Source organism: Anticarsia gemmatalis, chromosome 22 (genome assembly GCF_050436995.1).
Source record: "Anticarsia gemmatalis isolate Benzon Research Colony breed Stoneville strain chromosome 22, ilAntGemm2 primary, whole genome shotgun sequence".
Classification (NCBI taxonomy): Eukaryota; Metazoa; Arthropoda; class Insecta; order Lepidoptera; family Erebidae; genus Anticarsia; species Anticarsia gemmatalis.
In genome coordinates this window covers 10065204-10085827 of record NC_134766.1, presented here as the reverse complement: position 1 = coordinate 10085827, position 20624 = coordinate 10065204, and the positions used below count along the sequence as shown (strand labels likewise).

At 34.6% G+C, this 20624-nt stretch overlaps 1 protein-coding gene across 1 annotated transcript in view; it reads left to right on the top strand.

The window, feature by feature from the left end:
* The window catches only part of LOC142982569 (inactive dipeptidyl peptidase 10), a 533383-nt gene that overhangs the window by 32174 nt on the left and 480585 nt on the right, over positions 1 to 20624 (top strand). Inside the window, exon 2 of the mRNA XM_076129128.1 lies at positions 6309 to 6383. The gene's annotated coding sequence lies outside the window, so the exon portion shown is untranslated. The remainder of the gene's footprint in view (positions 1 to 6308; positions 6384 to 20624) is intronic.

The window sequence follows — 20624 nt, the reverse complement described above, 5'->3', positions numbered from 1 at the left end:
ACAGAGGCCACGGCATGCAGCACTTCTCAAAATGTGAGCCTTCCTAAAATCACAGTTATTTCTAACTTACGTTAAATGAATATACAAACAGTACAACAAACACTAAAAACAATAATATGTACATAATTATGTATGTATTGAGCCGCGAGAGAGCCGGCGTTGTAGTCGTTGTGGACGAGTGCGCGAGGAGCGACACCTGTTGCAGATCACTTAATTATTTACTATCACTGCCTTCACACCTCACTGTGTATTGACTCTCATAACATCATAACTTTAATAGACAGACTGTAGAATGAGTTACAGAAAAACCTGTAGTATTTTACTATTTATATTTTTTCGAGACAACCGCCGTAACAAGAACTAGATGTATTTTTACAATGCAGTTTGAAAAAATGTGAAATCTTTATCACTGGGTATTTAGGTATAGTACCTACTACTGCTACAGCAATACAGTCGTTTAGCCACGTCAAAGGCCTTTGGGCGGCTTGAACAACTTTGACACTAAGTCGACCACTAACCATACGCTAAGAAAAAAGGTCCAAAAATCAAACGAAGTTTTATAGTCGCGACGAATTTATTTCGTGCAAACTGTAGTAACAACAACAGTCCGTTAAAATATAATATTTAAAAAGTCATACTTTGACTTTAATCAATCTTCTTACAGAAGGCACATATAATACAAAATGACGTGTGTAATCCACCTCTGCTGATCCTCTTGGGAAATCCTATCGTAATACAACACAACAAACAGAGTTAGTTGGCGGTCACCACAGCGCGGGTCACATCGCCGGACATATTGCCCGCTCGTTACGACTAAACAGTCAGTCCCTCGCGATGTCACGAGGAAATCAAACTAGTGGACATAGTGCGTGTTTATATGTACATATATACATATGTATATGTGTGGGATAGGGAAGTGTTTGATGTTTTGGTGTCACAAGGAAACTGAGTGAGTGTCGAATGAAAGTGCGGTGGTGAAGGTTTAATGTTATGATAATAGGTGTTAGTTAGATAGGTTATGAAACTCTACATACGTTTTTTTTCGTTGTTGTATTAATGATGACTTCTAGCTGATTTATTAACCAACTCCAATAAATGAAGAAGGGTCTCAATGAGTCGTGTTTTTTTAAAAGGTCTTTTTTATATTTAGCTATCATGCTTTTTGCTAGAAACTTTTTAATTCCACAAAAAAATTTCGTTAGTAGTATTTTAGTGGCTAATAATTGCTAAGAAAATAATGCTTTTTCTAGCAACGTAATATCTTACTATCACAAAAAACGTGGCGATTACCTATAAACCTCAAACAAGATATTATTTCACGACATCGACGCGTAAACACAATCCTCAGATAACAACAGAAATCCTTTCAACCAGCACTTCTGAAAATAAGAAAAAATATTTTGCAATACTAAAACCTATCATTTTTGTGACCACAATTCCGATACCCATTGCGCCGTTTCAAATGTATGTAATCAGAGTTATCGTAGAAAAAACGCAATGTAAAGATAAACACAATGTCATAGCGTAATCCTTGTTGTTCTGAAGCTATTGTGCACACAATGCGAAGTTTAATTATAAGCTACTAGCTGTCCCGCGCAACTTCGCTTGCGTAACATAAGAGAGAATGGATCAGAATTTTCCCCGTTTTTGTAACACTTTTTAATGTTACTCTGCTCCTATTGGTCGTAGCGTGATGATATAAAATATGCTTTTTTTTCACGAAAGATATTCTCAACATTATTTATATCTATTAATATAACGAAGTCGCGATAAGGCATATCCGCCATTTAAACAGTTGCCATGACAACGGAATTTTGTTAATTCAATGTCATTATAACATTAATTATTCGCGACTTCGTTCGCCACCTTAATTTTCCCGGGAAATGCGTCATTTTCCCGGGGTAAAAAGTAGCCTATGTCCTTTCTCGGGTATAAAAATATCTCCATACCAAATTTCATGCAAATTGGTTCAGTAGTTTAGGCGTGATTGAGTAGCAGACAGACAGACAGACAGACAGACAGACAGAGTTACTTTCGCATTTATAATATTAGTATGGGTAATCATCAAAAGCGTTTTAAAAATCTCATTAGTTTTAGTTTTAATACAGTTATCAAACAATCAACACTTTTGCTTCAATAGCGACCAATTCACACTAGTAATATTGAGTTAATATCTAGTTGCACGAAATATCCATAATAATATTATGCTTTATGTAATAGATTCGAAATACTTAAGAATATTTCCTCAAAGTTTTATTTAATTTACTTCTTACCGGAATGCCGGAGGGTAGAATTTGTTTACTCATTTACAAATTGTATTATAACATCTGAAAGGCTCTTACATCATATTCTCGCAGATGACCGGTAAATCCTGCCGTAGAAATATCGTGGAGTTTGTTGAAATTACAATTACTTCCTTAAACATTATGACGGCTTTACTAGAATTTTCCTTTTATTATTTATTTAGATTATTTTTTAATTTATAATATGAAAAATATTTTTATTAACTTGAACAAAGAGTTTAAATAAAAATCACTTTTGCCGACTTAAGATGACGTGAGATTCTAAACATGTTGACAGTTCCTTCAGCTTTAAAGACGGTAAATTAAAAGTTGATTTATTTTTGTTCGTGACATCACATCAGTTATACCCGAATATGTGGACCGCGATGTGAAATACACCCACTTTTTATCATTTACAATGGCATGAATTTCTATAAATAATAATATAATATATATATATATATATATATAATAATTTAAATTTGAATTGTTTAGACATAGGAATGTTTAGTATTTTTTTAGTTTATCCAGCCAGTGAGGTGAAATGTGTTTATAAATTTATATTTTGTAGTTTTAAGAAAATAACTGTGTCGATTTTTTGTTTTTATTGTGATGGGGCTGACATAAGCTCATAGAGTTAAAAGCCCTCAATAAATAAAGATTATAAAAAAAAAATGAATTTCTATATACCACGGCGATGCTACCAAGCCCCGGGCTACTATTGAGAAATATTCTAATACAAATGAGAAAAGACATGTAGAGAGAATGAATAAATGTAGAATAGAACGATGCGCGATGTACGAATAAGACGACGAACACAGTCTCAACATACCACAACAGAAACACAACATTATCTTCTAAACGGCAGTGAACGTTAACCGTCGTACTGCGAGTGTAGCCATCCCACCATACTGTAACATTACATACATTTACCTCAGACCCACCTTCCTTCAAGATTACATGTCGGTGTTCTTACACACCGCGCAGGTACTTCAGTTAGTGAGATTACACGTGCAAGCCTGCAGCGTCTGCCTACACACTGGGTAGAGTGTTACAAGTAACTGGTATTAAACCGCTTAGCTTCACGTTGTTTTAGATGAGATTGTGCTCACGTTGTACAGTGCACAGATTCGTTTTTGAGTGTATTTCTACAGTGGTAAAGGAAAATGCGTTGTCAGCCTACTTAGTATTTAAACTATAAGACGTAACGTGATAGATAACATGATATTATAGTTACTGTACCGTGCTACAGGTAACTGGCCAATGTGCCCTACATTATAAATGACAGCGATAAGTATTAAGTAACAGATATGAGATTTTGTTTGTGGGATTGTTTTTATTTCAACAGACAGTACACGCTCGTAGAGGCCATTTATTGGCATGTTTAATGCATCCCATAGAACATTTCTTAAACGATTTCAAGGGTCCTATGGCTACTGTAGCAACTGAGTTAAACGCAAAGAAGAACATGGAATAAAATTAATCTTGATTTGTCTGCGACAAGACTTACAGCTGCGATCTCTATCCACACAATGCAGGTACAAAGTCAAGGTTATATTGAACCCCTGTACGAGCTAGCAGCTTAGCTCCCAGCTCCCAGCTCATATAACGTGGAATTTTAAAAGGATCGCTATCAAAGGAGCCCCTAGATTAATTATAAAGGACGAGCTCAGTTTTAATTAACTACAGTCAGCTTAGACAACGCTTTGTGAACTCATATACAGATGCACTCGCACTAGTATAGTAAACGACTTTATTTAGAAAAGGGCTTTTGTTGATTAAATTTCTATCTGCATGAAATATCAAACCGTTAAAAATTATTGACAAATTAAATTTCCTTCAACATTGTGGTAATGTGTTTCATACATTTCTTGAAGGCATGCAATTGCTGTAGGGTAAAAATAAACTGAGAAATTAATTTCATATTTATGCAGATCTCTGACGGAAAAATTGGTCAATTTGCAAAAATAAACAAATATTTGATAGATTAAACAGTAATTGTTTTATAATTCGGTTAAAAAGTAATACATCAATATTGTGACGAGTAGATGACATATGTCGTCTATTGTTTGACAATGAAATAATACAATGATTGAAGTCCCTGAAGCATTTGACAGATATGTATTAAATCCCTAATTTGTTAGACACAAAAATACATTTTGTATATTATGACTCGATTTATGTATAAACAAGACTGTTTTTTTTTATATTTTCCTTGAGTTTTCCTGTAATTAATGCTAATAATATTAGATAATAATCATGTACTGTAACGCAAGGCGCATAGCTGTGAAAGAGAGTAAGCGCAAACAAAATATTCACTCGGCTAATGGAGCTCTCCAATATATCACATTCATCCTTTTGATCCCCCCTGCACTGGCATAAATGTGCGTGCAAAATAGCTAATGTACACTAGTTCGTATTGAATGGGTCTATGAAAGGTACGTGGAGTTACTTAATGCATGTATTGAATAAAAATAACTATTTAGATGAAGAAAGTTTCATTAGAATTTTCTTATTTCACGCATAGTCGTTTGTATCTTATTGAAATATCTTTGCTGATAGTTGGTGGCCAGCAAATCAGTGGAAAGGTTATGTTTTGATTTAGTTAATTATTGCCACCAATGTTCTTATCTAATGTGTCATTGATTTTGTCTAAAAGAATAATGAACACAGATATCTCTATAAAAAATCCCATTTAATTTTGGAAGAATGAACTTGCACATTATTTATTACACTACTACGTTACACTATAAACTCAATACAATTCAACATGCTAAAGTGATCTAAATTATACCCTACGTATGAGACAGCACTATACAAACTAAATAGCTGCGTCTCTTTCTCACGATCGTAGTTGGAACTTTTTCATGGCGGAGTACAGCCTCTGGTCAGTGTATTTATATGCTTTTTATGTTCCCGCATAAATTCTGATTTACGGCGTCCATTCACTCCATACTTGGTCGTTCTATTCAAAGAATATTGAACTGTATGGCCGTTATGTTTGAGTTGATATTTGATTGTATCTGTAAGTTAATGTGAAACTACTCGTCCTTCTGATCTGTGCTTAAATAAGTCACGAACAGAATGAAGTGCATTGAGATTAATGAGAAAATAAACGATATTGTTATTAACCTCCCGCGCCAGTGGTCGCAATCAGCAGTGATAGCCGAGTGGCATAAGTTGACACCTCCCACGCGAGTCGTCGCAAGTTCGAACCCGAGGCAACACACCAATGACTTTTCGAAGTTATGTGTGCATTAGAAATAATTATCACATGCTCCAACGGTGAAGGAAAACCTCGTGAGGAAACCTTGCATGCCTAAAAATTTGTTTAAAAACATTTATTGAGGGTATGCAAAGTCCCCAACCCGCACTTGGCCAGCGTGGTGGACTCAAGGCCTAACCCCTCCCTCATTACGGGAGGAGACCCTTGCCCGGCAGTGGGACATTAATGGGTTAAATTTATTTATTATTATATTTATTATTATATTTATTTTATATTCATATTAAGGTTTCAGTGAAAAAACATTCATATTTTATAATTAATTTTATAGTACGGTTATGTAGTAAGTAATATTGTTGTAGCATAGTATGTTCAATTTGTAGTTTCATTAATATAAAATCTAATAATTATGGCTTAGTTTATAAGTACATTTTTATTACTACTGAATAATATTTTTAATTTTGATCGAAGTTTTGCAAATATACTGTTTACTCGTTGAGTTAGGAGTTAAAAGTGACTAAGTACAAATGAGGCTGAGGTGTGATCAGTCTCTCGGGAGTTGATCACAAATGCCTTGAAAAGATAGTGTAAAACCCTTGTCATGTGGCATGATGACAGCTCCTAATGTCCGACTGAAATCAAACCATCATTGACCGAATTCCAGTTTTAATGGGTACGTCGGTATTAGATACAAATTAAAATTAATTAATTAGGCTTAGGTCATATTAGCTCTAGGTTTATACAAAAAAAAGGCTCTTTGGTCGCCGATTTTCTAATAACCAGCTATTTTGGTTTTGTTACAGATTTTCAATATACTTAAGTGCTTGTGTGCTGAGTGAAGTTCATCAACTAAGCAGAACCACATCAGGATATTTCTTGTAAGTTTCTCTTTCCATACATAAATTCGAGAGACGCTTCATATGCCTTAAAATACGTCCATTTCAATGTAGTGTTGAATTCAATTTTTTTTTGTATTATGAGTTACGAAGGTATCGTAGGTATTTTTATTATGTACAATAAGGATGTAATTTGAGCTTGAAATAACAAACACGAACAAATAATAATGAGTGACCTGAAACTTAATAGCTTTATTGCGAGACTTATTAAGTTATGTTATGTTGAGGTAACTATACATTAGAACATTTGTTTAAAACAGGCTCTAACATGCCAGCCGAGGTTTCAGTTGAATAATATCTGTTCATAAATAAGTAATATTTTGTCGCTTTTTAATCACAAAAATGTTATTTACACTTACTACGAATCATTAATCATAACACTTCAACAAAAATCTGCGTACGAGTATCTCACACATAAATGGTTTATTGATTCCCAAATTCTTATTTTTGTTAATCAGACATCGTAAGTCGAATCTAATGTTACTTAACCTTTAGTCGTACAACAAGAGCTTTTAGGTAAATAAGTGTAATATAATTATTTACATTTAATTAACACGCGACGATAAATAATTACTTCGTACATACTACCACACAATACTAAGCTACATAATATACTAGCAATATGTACAATTATAATATTGTTCTAGTTATAATTACCAGGGAACAGAAACTCACTGAGGTTCTAATACAAAATGAAATGATTTATTCAATACGTCAAATATTGACACACATCCCAACTAGCACACAAGCTGCTTATACAGTCGTTATACAGCCTGATAGTTGCATAAGAGTCGTTCAAATGCTGTACAATTCTCTATAAGTTGTATACTAGCTATTTAAAAAACCCTTTAACAGCTAGGCGGGACAGTAGCCGTTTAGTAGGAAACTAATGACTTATAGTGATATATGAGCATGTAATTGCATCGCTAGACAGCCTAGGGAAGTATAACTGAGTTAATGGAATCTTCTATAACACCGTAAACTGTATAAGGGGACTTTAGGAGATAAAGGAGTTTAAACGGAGTTATGCGTTGCGCTTATAGCGCTCAAGAGCGTAAATAAGCTTTTTGTAATGCCTTAGGTTCTATAACAGATTTTTTTAGGGCTAGTGTATTACTCATCTATAAAAGAGTTGCGTAGGTCTTTAATAGCGCCTTGAGCGTTATATCAGATATTTATATGGCTTCTGTACGGCAAATAGATGTATAAGGTATCATTCGAAACATTTTTACAGCCATGGGGATTACAGAATTATGTTAAGCACCTAAAGCGCTATAACCGAGTAATGTACCTTTATACTAAAGCTTAAAATTATTATCATAATATATTTACATAGGTGCAGTGGTGGTTCAGTCTGTCAACTGTTTTTAAAGAAAAAATAAAATAAAATAAAATAAAATAAAATAAAATAAAATAAAATAAAATAAAATAAAATAAAATAAAATAAAATAAAATAAAATAAAATAAAATAAAATAAAATAAAATAAAATAAAATAAAATAAAATAAAATAAAATAAAATAAAATAAAATAAAATAAAATAAAATAAAATAAAATAAAATAAAATAAAATAAAATAAAATAAAATAAAATAAAATAAAATAAAATAAAATAAAATAAAATAAAATAAAATAAAATAAAATAAAATAAAATAAAATAAAATAAAATAAAATAAAATAAAATAAAATAAAATAAAATAAAATAAAATAAAATAAAATAAAATAAAATAAAATAAAATAAAAAAGATTTTCAAACTATTTTAATATTCAACGACTGACCCCTAAAAGTACGAGTAAAATGCTGGTGTGCGACCAAAACAGTTATATTGAAGCACTCCTATGCCACAACTGCAAAACCTTGAGGTCTACAACAGCAAACACTAGAGCCTTTGTACAGCTTAAGGCGCTAGAGCAGATGTAACCAACTCTGAGAGCTGCTTGATCGAGACGCCATTATAGCATTTGGTAAACATATTTTTTGAGGTTATTACGATCTTTTGAAGATCATATAAATCTATAGCCTGGTAACGTTAACATAATTAAAATCATTTTTTATTACCTATAACCCTAATTAAATTATCTGTAACCCTCAAAGTCTTATTTATGTTCAAAATACAATTTCCAAATCCACATATCTATATAATTTTTGCACTTAAAACTGAATATTTTGAGGGCGCATGAAAATATTGACGATAATATACATATATATTGACAGCAAACTTGAACTCGCACTTTCATATCACGTACACAAAGAAATAAAAGCGATAGACTACTTGTTATTTTAATAATCCAATCCGTAAAAATAAAATGTCTCCTCATTTGTCACTGATGATTCATTTTAAAAAAATATATTTAGTTTACACCATAATAAACCGACTATATTACTAATTTAGAGCGTTAGCATTTATAACCGTTACACAGTAGCGCTAAAATAAGGTAAAGGTGGTATAAACGCGCTGCAAGAGCTTTTTCGAACGCTCGTGGCGCTAACCACCTCTGTACAACAGCTGGTAAGCGCCACGAAGCTGCGAAAAAGCTCTTGTAGCGCGATTATACCACCTTCATCTTATTTTAGCGCTCCTGTATTACTACTATACTACGTACTATTATAATTACTATTTACGACCACTGTAGATCCAATGTCGAGCTATAAGCTGGACAGTATGGGCCTATTTGACGCTACAAGAGCTCTGTAGCCGCTTATAGAACCACTATACTTCTTACTAAGGAGCCTAAGGCGTTATAAAAATCCTTTAACCGGCCATTGTACAGCTTGTTATAGCGCTTGTGTGCTAGTTGGGATAGTTGGTAGTTACATAATGATATTACCTTTAAGGTCTACCTTCCGTGTTGCTGTTTGGAAGGTAAAGCAATTGAGATTCACTAAATAGTTTTGGCTTTGATTATAGAATATGGGTTGTAATAACAAATGATTTACTGTATACAAATCAATTTGAACACCAATTTGATTGGAAATTGAGACTGACAAATGAGTTTACTAGTTTCCTTGTCGTATAATGATGTTCCTTAGTGTTAAAAGTGATAAAATCGACTACTAGAATCAACAAGTATCCTCATTTTGTGAAACAACCTAAAAATCTGCCATAATTTCGGACATGAAATGCCAACAAAACTCGTAAACATATTTATGAGCAAAACAGAGTTGATCTAAACTCGCAGCGCGGCGGCAAATCTTGCCGTCCTCGTGGGAAATCAGCGCCGACCTCGTCACGCACCACCTCGCACAGCGCAGCTTCGCTAACTACTGACAGACGGTCTTAATGAAAAGTTTTCTTTCAACTGTATACTTAATTGACAGCCACTGTGGCGCTAATAATGGGGTTGCTTTGATTTTATTCTTTTGGTTTTATTGCGTGGGTTTGATTCCTGCACGGAACAAATATTTGTTTGATGCATATAGAGTGGTTTCGTTATTGTTGTACTTTTTTTTATTAATTCTGTTACTGAAAATAAGGTACTTATTCCCTATAAGTCTACTAAAACTATAAGTTAATAAGGCTGTTACGCTATCACAAAACATCTGACCTAGATCTTTTATTTCAATCCTCTAAACGGATTAGGACACAACTCAGAAATCTATTAAAACTTTTTTCGTTTTCCAAAATAAACAAAAGAATTTGACATCCATGAGTTATCAGCGGGCTTATCACGTATCTCAGTTGACAGCTAGTGTACGTCAAATTGATGGTCACTATTCAGTACATTACTGCTTTGACGTTACGTGTTAATAACTCTATTCTAAAAGAGAAAACAATGTACAGCATAGTGGCTTTCAAGTAAATGTCAATTGAGATACGTGATAGCCCCCCAGAACTGCGCACTAAATCATATGTACTAAGTTATCTTTGAGACAAACAGTTCTATTACTATTCCGCTGACTAAGTCGCTCCACTCATCTAACTTTCCGATACTTTGTCGTACGTTGTCCAAACAAACTCCTACATAAATCACTTATAGTTGACCTACGCCGTAGCCACGTAGCGCCGCTACGACGCCTACGCCGTAGATCATAATGAAAGGTACGGTTATAATGGGAACTGTGCTGAGCTATATTTTGAAAATGTGTTAAATTGCGCACTATCTGGGATAATTAATGACAGGACATATTAAGAATGTGTTTATTTGTAATATCATAAAAATCGCACATTTTTCAATATTTCGATGTATTTTATTGTGCCAATATGATGCAATTTACAAGTCGCTTTTGATATTTTACTAAGAGTGTAACACTCTAAGAACAATTAACGTTAATATTATAGACTATATCAATATCCGTCATTTTCTTAAAGTAATCCCTACAACAGATGTGTAATATTTGTGTATATTTCCATACAAATATAAATGCACTAAGCAATTAAACATCACAGCTAAGCTGTGACAAACCTACCTTCTCTCGCTTATCAATGCGCCATTGATATAAATCGTCCGCGATTTGCATGTAGATGAGACGCCCGCCCTCCAACATGCACTCTGTGGGTACGTGATAAGGTTCACAATGCACTGTAGACCAGGCACGTGATAACGCGAGCTAATGAGAACGTGCGGCGTCATTACTGGGAGAGAGAAGAGAAAATGGACACGATGTGAAATGACGTCACGTTTCTGTGAGACTTAAGTTGAGGATGGTTTTGTTTTCATTGGTTGAGTGGTCAATGAAGACGCTATGGTGTTTGATTATTATTATTCGTGACTACCGTAAGTGACCACAAATAACAATAATTAAAATTGTTGCTATCCCACTGCTGGGCACAAATTTATATGCGTAATACTTATCTCTTATCATTATATTTATATGAATGATGCTCCTATAACATACAGGGAGTTCGTCAAATTTGTTTTTTTCCGCCGCTAAGAGTCGTGCATTTACTACTTCTACCAGGCCTGATAAGGTATGAAACCTTTTCAAAGAAAATCAAAACTATTGCACTGAACTTTTTCTTTGCGATTTGCAATCTAAAGTATTCGTAAAATGTATCTTCAGCATAATAAGCCATCCGCCAGTAGCGATGTTCGCAGACGATATAATGAGGCTCTCGAGTTGGCCGCGAGGAGGCGCCACTGCACCACCAGAGATCACTTCAAACAAACTTGTACTGAACCGTTGTGGAGGCTCTTTGCAAAAAAAGTTGCTATGCTATTGTTTTAGAGCACAAATGTAGATTTTTCAATTTAATGAAGATGAATGTTATCAGCTACCTAATAATATCAAAGGTAGCTAGTAGGCTAGCTTTTAAATAATCTGTAGCACGATTTTCCACAATTCGAAACATCGAGTATCGACAGTTTGACATTTAAAATGTACTGCCAAAATAGTTTCTACGACGCCCGCTAGAGGCGCTGAACCGATTGTCATATAATTTTATTCGATAGCTAGCCGGTTGTCGGTAGGCGATAGTGGTAGAGAATCGTGGTACTGTTCAGTTTAGTTTGCTACACACATATCTGGTTCAGCATTAATTGGCCTAGCTTGGCGGCAAAACCGAATATGTGTTGATGAACTCGATCAGCACAAGCTGAACAAGTGAGTCGAGTCGGTTTGTTGTTGTGCTATAAATATTGCCGAACCGTGAGTAGCAATCCTGACGCAGTAATTGTACAGTGATAGGTCATAAATGCGATTCTAACATGGAATAGTGGTAAACGCAAAATGTTATATAATTTTACGCTTTTTAATTTCTATGAGACAATATAACTTTTTTTAACCTCAAGACGAGAATGTCGCAGAGTGGCATATTATCATCATACTAACTACTGTCTCACAAATGAACCAGCTGCGCTCACCGGTCGGTAAACGATTTGTAGGCTAAGCAAATCTTGATTCTGTCATTCTATTGAGGGGTGCTCCGTGGTAGGGCACATAAAAAGTCGATTCCGGTTTTAGTCAATTAAGATAACAGTCGTTAAGCCATGTCAAAGACCTTCGGGCCGCTTGAACAACTTTGGCACTAGGTTGACGACTAACCATACGATAAGAAGAATATCTCACAAACTAAATTGTCGATGTATATTTACTTCAACCAGCTTTCATCTCCAGTTATCTACATCCACTATTTTATACGCCATGATAAGTCCCAAGGCCCGAACCCTCTGCCTCACTAATCACTTCTGGATTACTTCGCGACTGCGCTCATGGTCTGTTTATGGGACCTCTAAGTTAGGGGCCAACTTCAGGCCATAATTTCAAATAGTTTTGTTGACAAGTCCCTGTTTGTTTGGGTATTGAACAAAATGATTTCTGTCGAACTATTCATTATGAATAGTTTTGAGGGCTTTTTGGTTAAATTGCTCTGTGTTTGCTTTGGTTTATTTATTTGACTAGCTGACACGTGCAACTTCGCTTGCGTGACATAAGAGAGAATGGTTCATAATTTTCCCCGTTTTTGTAAAAAAAATTACTGGTACTCTGCTCCCATTGGTCGTAGCGTGATGATATATAGCCTATAGCCTTCCTCAATAAGTAGGCTATCCAACAGTAAAATAATTTTTCAATTCGCACCAGTAGTTTCTGAGATTAGCGCGTTCAAACAAACAAACTCTTCAGCTTTATAATATTAGTATAGATTTGAAAAGTCATAAATGTCTGGTTTCGTAACTTATAAATAAGCATCGGATAGTTTATAAGGTGGATTTAAACAGTAGTTTATCTATATGACTGTTACTTTATGTATGCAATAGGTTCTCTGACATAAGCATGGCCATAATAGTACAGCAAATAAGGTTGCCGGGTCTTTTCCTGGAGTAAGAGAGAGCTAGGTCTTGAATCAGTAGTAAAGCAGGGTACATTTTCAAAAGTACTCTATCTGAATATCATTATTACGCATTGGATGCATGTGCTTCTAAACATACCAGTATAATTTGTGTTTATATTTTAAGATGTTTTAAAAAAAAATTGATTCCATTTACCTAAGTCATAAATACAAGGAAAGTGGTAACGTTTATCCAGATAATTGAGCGCACGAACGAAGTAGTCGACGTGTGCACACTCAATCATACAACCAGCTAACTCGACACTCTATGAGTGGGAGTGCTGAGAGTGAAGGTATACGGGCTTTAATCAATTACGAGTTGGCTGTAAGTATTGCGAAGCGAAAACACTAATAAGATCTAGAATATGCTTGTTGATGCAACTGAAAATATGTGAAGTTATAGCATTTGAGCGTGTGCCGGGCACATTCCTAAATAATTGTTGTAAACAATTGCTATAATAAAATCTAGAAATAAAAAACATATAAAGTTAACACGTGGACCGATAGTTAAAATAAAAGATGATGTTTTCGTGATTCAAATGGGGTACCGAAATCGGTCAGAGTAGTGATCTACAAAGTAAAAAATAGTAGTCGTTTTATAATAGTAGCTATGATAAGGCCTTTGAGTAGTTGCCTAACTTATTTTTAGAAGTCTCTCTCAGTCAATGTTTAACATAACTTTCGTTAAAACAAGTTTACCTTCTGCAGTTAGAAAATCTTCGCATTATTTTACTTACACGAAGTAAAAGAAACACAGAAAGCCAGAACGTTATCATGTTCTTTCTTCATTTACAAATCAAATATGTTTATGTATGAAGTGTTATGTATGAGTGGGTCACTCAGACCCTCCACCAAATGAATTGGTATTCACTGGGTCAATGAGACAGTGTGATGGACTTTGTACTTATTGTGTGAGAAATAAGGTTGAATATCGTGTGGTGAGGTGGTTTATTGATCTTTTAAGAGTGTGATTCATAGAGGCAAACATAGTAAGGTCTCTACTGGACTTTTTGGTCCAAGGATAATTATTATAGTTCGTGAGTTTATTAGTTTTCCACTGTCAGATATTATTTTTGTTTAAGTCTTTCAATAGTACTTGATTGTTAACTCTTTTTAGACTTGGTTACAAAATGTGGTTCGTTAGAAAAACAACGCCTTTTTTGTTGGATAACAGACAAGGTATCGCAACCTTGAAATTTTCATCGCGTTAAGATCCGTTTAGCAATTCATTATTAAACGACAAAGTCATTTTGTGCAACCTTTGGCAGTAACTAGGCACTATATCTATCGTTTATTAAACGTCTTACTTTAACTATAACACATACACATAAAAAATATTTATTTAAAGATCACGTATTTTAGTCAAGTCTGGAAACTAGAAACTGGTATTTTATACTCGTATTGTTAGTAAAGTATGACTGTGTCTTTATTCCTAGTACAATAAGCTCGGACACGTTTAACATATTGTAGATCAGATACAATATATTGTACCACGTAGTTGTTCTTTGTACAGTACACCAGCTAGCAGTGGCGTCTCTACAAATATATGAGCTCTTTAGATAAACCACGCGGAAAATAACAACGCTTATATATTGTGTCATTTGAATATTAAGTATTATATAAAGTTTCTTATTTCACTTATTTTATTGCTTTTTCTCTCCACATTAAGTTAACGCGGTCACAGGTCCTTTAGCCGCATCCTAGAAGATCCATTCTTTTCCTTCCTAAAGCATCACACTCGCACAGTATGTGTTTCATGGTTTCTGCTTCTTCATTGCAGTGCCTGCAATTAGGGTCATCTACGGCTCCTATCTTATTTAGCATGTAGTTCGTGCCGTAGTGACCTGTGAAAGCACCTAGTATTTTCTTGATGCTGTCTTTGCTGAGGTTTTTTAGGTTATTACCTTTATATGCTTACTACGACCACGTCATCGACGTCGCCGGAGTACGATGTCACAACGTTGACTGTTGATCGTAGGGGCCCACCCACCACCACCCACCTACCCACGAGCCAATCAAAGTACTAAGGGGGTTTTCCAATTTTTATTGGAATTGAGACCTAGAATTGTTGAACTGCTTGGTGCCTGTATGGCAAAAAAATGTTCCCCTTTTTTATAGAACCAACGATTTGAATGACAGAATGCTTGCTGTATTCCATACACGCTTATTTGTACAATACATCAGTGGCGAATGCTCCATACAACTCGATTCCTACCGGCTTCCCTTTCTGGACAGACTTAATATTAGTGTTAAATTAATTGTTTACTTTTGCCTAATAATACACAATTAATTAATAATAAACAATATTTAAAGCGAAATCTTTAACTAGAATCAATAATCTAATCGAAACAGTACGAAAACGCCTACCCTTCAAAAATTACGCTCCGCTAAAAACGCAACGTGAAGTAATAATAATGAAATAAACCGTAGGCGCTGATCGGGAATCGCGTACAATAAAAACTATGGCGGCGATGTCGCTTACGACCTTTTGGATCGCGCTTTACACCGCGCTGCATAGTGGCGACTGGCGAGCAAGCCGGAGGAAGAGCGGGTTGCCTCGCGCTACAGCGCTCGCGGCGGACGCATGATCTTACGCATGTTTCTGTCGCGGCGGGAGCCGCGTGCAAGAGCGAGATGGCGAAATATAAGCTAAGCATCCTGCATAAGTATGAGTCAACATTGTTCACCAGTTTGACATTAGGTTATGTTTGTTTACTGTTTTTTCGCGCGCTCTATAACAAATTAGAATATTTGTGTTTATTACAACATTATTCCTTATTAAATGTTTGTGCATAACTGTGAACGTATCAGTGTATTAAAGAGTAATTGTTTTGCATGTTTCTATTCGAGTAAATTTTCATTTTGTCAGATTTATAGGTTAAACTCATTTCTATTAAAGTTTTCTGCGTTTATCAATAATGTGTTTGATATTTTATTGTTGATGAATATGTTACTGTAGAAGCCCGAACTGTGGTAAATCCTAAGATTTTCCGGTAAAACCTAAGATTTACCAACTCTCAATGGTAAAAGTCCGAACAGGCCAGAGTTTAAAAACTATGTTACGATATATAAAAAAATCCTCCTTCATAACTATGTTTATAACTATTTCACGGTATAATTATATACTGTGACATACTTATAAAGAAGGAGTTTTGGGCAAAGCGACATGGGTAGGTTAGGTTAGAAGGCTTAGGTGGGAGCGAGCGAAGCGAAGCTCCCACCTTAGCCTTCGTGGTTATTTTTTTTTAACCACCCAGAAGGAGGAGCCCCGCGAAGCGGGGCTCCGGCGACATCTCGACATCATCGAGTAAATATAGGTAAAAGTTCGAAATTAAAGAATTGTTCGGACTTTTACCATTGCGAGTTGGTAAATCTTAGGTTATACCGGAAAATCTTAGGATTTACCACCGTTCGGGCTTTTACAGTAACAAATACATTCTAAATTGCTTGTACCTATAATATGTTATAAAACAACCAGTGCGAGACAATCATCAATCGTTCGAAATACGTTATCTTAAATATGTGCTGTTGTGTTACCTACGTGTTACTACACTGAAGACAGAGTAACTTAATGCAAAACAAGCATGATTAGGTAGCATGGTAAGTACCTACCTATGTATTATTAGACTGTAGAGAGAGAAATAAGAGACTGTAGTCGAATGTAGATAATACTCTCATATTGTTATTATGCAGAATTTTACGTCGATATTCTTACGATGTACATAATATGTAGGTATTATACCTAGACAATGACTAATAGCTCCGTCTTACCTTTTGTAAAAACTGACCCTTCGCCACTGCAATACATTAAATAACATAAATCGTGAGTACTAAACATAATACCAATATTAATGCGTGCAGCCACCGTTACGTCATAAAAAAATAGAACTAGTGACATCAAATGATTGAAAACAAATAAAACTATACCAGCTAAAAAATAACCTTTATTTGTCGTAAAACGTAAATATCAATTAAAACCTCGACACCGAACAATTAACAATAACTAATACAAACAATTAATTTTATTTGTGTACAAACATTCACGCGAGTGTTTTGTGCGTGACTGTACATTAACGAGGCACTGTGTACGCGACTGTACTCGCCAGCTAATGTGGGCAGTGTTAGGGTTAATACTCATTGTGCTAGACAGAGATAACTAGTTTGTTGATTACATATGGTGCAAGTGGTGCTGAAATGATGTCTATGTAATGATTGTAAAGATTGAAAATTTAAAGGTTAGGATACCTTATTTGCTGCCCGACGTTTTGATCGCATTACAACGACCGTGGTCACGAGCTGACTGATGTGGATGCTAAGCGTCGTCTTCTTGCGGCGCGAGTTTCGACGCCTACCCTCACTTGGTTTTCACTTAGTGTACATTGTTCGGAATTGTCGGTACTTCGACACACAACACTAACGACGTCTTTACAAGACGTCGTTAGTGTTGTGTGTATAAGACCCGTTGCATTATAATATTATGTGTACTAGTCGCGAGAGTTTAAAAACATTGATTGTAAAGATGTAATGACATAATAATATATGGACCGTGATTTGTGAATGAGTCAATCCGACGTTCTCTGATCCCGCATTTTATCCTGGAATATCTAACGTTTCGGTTTGCAGGTTGCACTCACAGTGGTCGTAGGCAAAAATGCGTGTTTATGCAACATGCAACGCGAAAGCTTATAAGTTATGATTCTAAGTTACGGTTCGAAAAAAATACGTTTTTGACATTGGAGCGATTTCAAAAATCTATATTAATTTTATATTAAAATCGAGTTAATTTTCACCAAAGAAATAATAAGTTTCATTCACGGCCTTTGATTTTTGCAATTGCCGGAGCGTTGCACCAAAAAGATGTCATCATAATTGTACCTATTGTATTCGCTTTCTTCGTCCACTTTACAAAAAAAGTAATACAATAACAATGCACACTTATCACAAGTGTTTAAACAACCACCATTTATTGTCAACACGTACCCTTATATACAAACTAATCGTATGTGGAGTCACGGACAGCTGTTAATTCATGCATGTATTCGCTCGCGTGCAGATTGATATCATTTCAACTGTTACTGTATCAAGCTCTCAGCTCTCACCCGAGAGAGCGAGTTATATCATGATAGTACTGTAGGTTATCATACATGTAGGATTATTGGTTCAGTTTAACTTAATTATCGATTAAGATTTATAACAGTCTTTCAGGCGACATGAACAACTTTGACACTTGCATTCGAACAGTTACAGATGTGACGCGTTCAATATTAATATGTTAATAATGAATCTTGAGTATAAGTATAGCATTGTGAAAATTTATTTGCTTACGCTTATAAATTTGACCAGAATAATGATCATAGTAGCGCGGAGTTAAGAAACGTCTATCCTATATGATTCGGAGCTAAATAACTAATGTTGTCTTGTTGGTATATTTAAGTATACATAATAATATTACGTATAACAGCCGTGAAAATACTAAAATAAAAACGTAACTGCAACATCATATTTCAAAAGAAAGCTAAATCTACAGCTAATCTACTAATCCGTTTCATTTGTACAACTCAAGTGTAACTCAGTAAGTGAGTTAGCGGGAGTTTTATATGAAACATGTAAATTGTGTCGGTACGAGCCGGCGGCGGGCAGGCGGCCACGGGCGGCAGGAGCGGCAGGACTCAGCTAATAGGATTTACGAGTCGTCACCACGGCGCGTCTTTGTGGCCGGCTCATTAAAATATATTACCTTTGTTCATGCTCTTTCTAAGTTGGAAACTTCTGTCGTTATATTACTAGTTAAAAAGTAAAAAGACAATTTCTGCAGTAATAATTTAATGGATGTGGAAAAAGTCGTTATAAGTATAAACAACGGTCAAACAATAGATACATAGGTATGATATAATTATATGAATGCAAGAAAAATGCAAACATCAATATTTTACTGTCCTGGGAATTAAACCCGTGACTTATTGAAACTAAAATAGTGGGTATGTAAAACAAATAATAAATTTTAATGTCAACATGTTCGCTTTCAAGTACAAGCTAGCGAGATGTTTGTGTACTTATTTGTTCTTGATAACTTCAAATGAGTGAATGAGTGGTATAAGTTGACACCTCCCACGCAAGTGGTCGCAGGCTCGAACCCAAGGCAACACAATTTTATTTTAACTTCAAATGTAAGCATAAGTAAGTAATCTAATTCATTATTACTATCAAATACTCTAAAGTATTTGGTTAATGCACAAAAGATTTTATAAGAACTAAGAATGAGTAGCAAAAAATCTACTACATATATATTTTTAAGTGTGCAGTAAGTGGTATTGTAGTGCTATTATTAGTACTACAGTCAGAGACGAAAATATATGAACACTGATACATTTTCCGTCCTAATTTTTGTATCAAAATGTCAATTTAATTACTGCAATTGTCTAAAAATTATATCGTGTGATTGCAATTTTTTTTTTAAGTTAATATACTACCTGTAACATAATTAACGCACATCCTGAAATTAGTTAGTTCAGAATCGGTAGCTGAATCCATCTCACTTCTTTGCATAAATTTTTTTTTTTTTAGAAATACTTGAAAGTTAGTAAATTGTAGACATTGTCTTCATAAATCACGTTTAAGTCATGTTTAGGTAGATACCTAGGTAGGTACGCCAGCGCTACTTGTGTGCGCCTGTGCGTGATTGTGTAAGTTTATTGTGACCATAGAATTTGCGGGATATTTTAAAAACAATATGTTCCATAAACAATATCTACAATAATCAAATTATTATACTGATGCATTAATTGTGAATGAAAAAGGATTTTGTTGTTGGGGTGTCTGAGGATGTGCGTTGTTTCCGTTACACGTTGTAGAACAGTAACTTTATTATTTTTATTGTAAAAGAACACTATTGAAAAAGTAGCCGTGTATAGATATTCTTGACGCTGACTGTACTTTTGTTAAGTAGTCTGAGAGCATTGTTCAGTTCTTATATATTTATAGTGGGAGGCATTTTATTTATTGTTACTGTTAAGTGTAATACACCCACGATAAAAGGTAAAGAGCAACTTGTCTTTAACAGTAAATACCGTTATTTTAATGTACGTACTTAATACTTGAAGTTAAGTTAGACTACTATACTTTTTGTTGCTCTATTATATTATTAGTCTTTATAGATTGAAGTACAAATAGTGATTTTTCTATTAGTAATTTGTTTTCAGTTAATAGTTGCATTTCTAAAGTAAAGATTAACAAAAAAAGTTATTTAATTCTGGTTGAACTTTACTTTGTTTTTGTAACTTAAATTCACAAAACTGTATATATAATTTACACTCACTATTGAAAAGAAAATTAATTAACAAAACCCAAAAATCTTTAAAAAAATAACTTACCTAGAAATCAAACTCGAAAAATCATCTACAAAACCTATTCAAATTCCTCCTTTCAAGAAATACACTCACCGAAACAAGATAATACATACA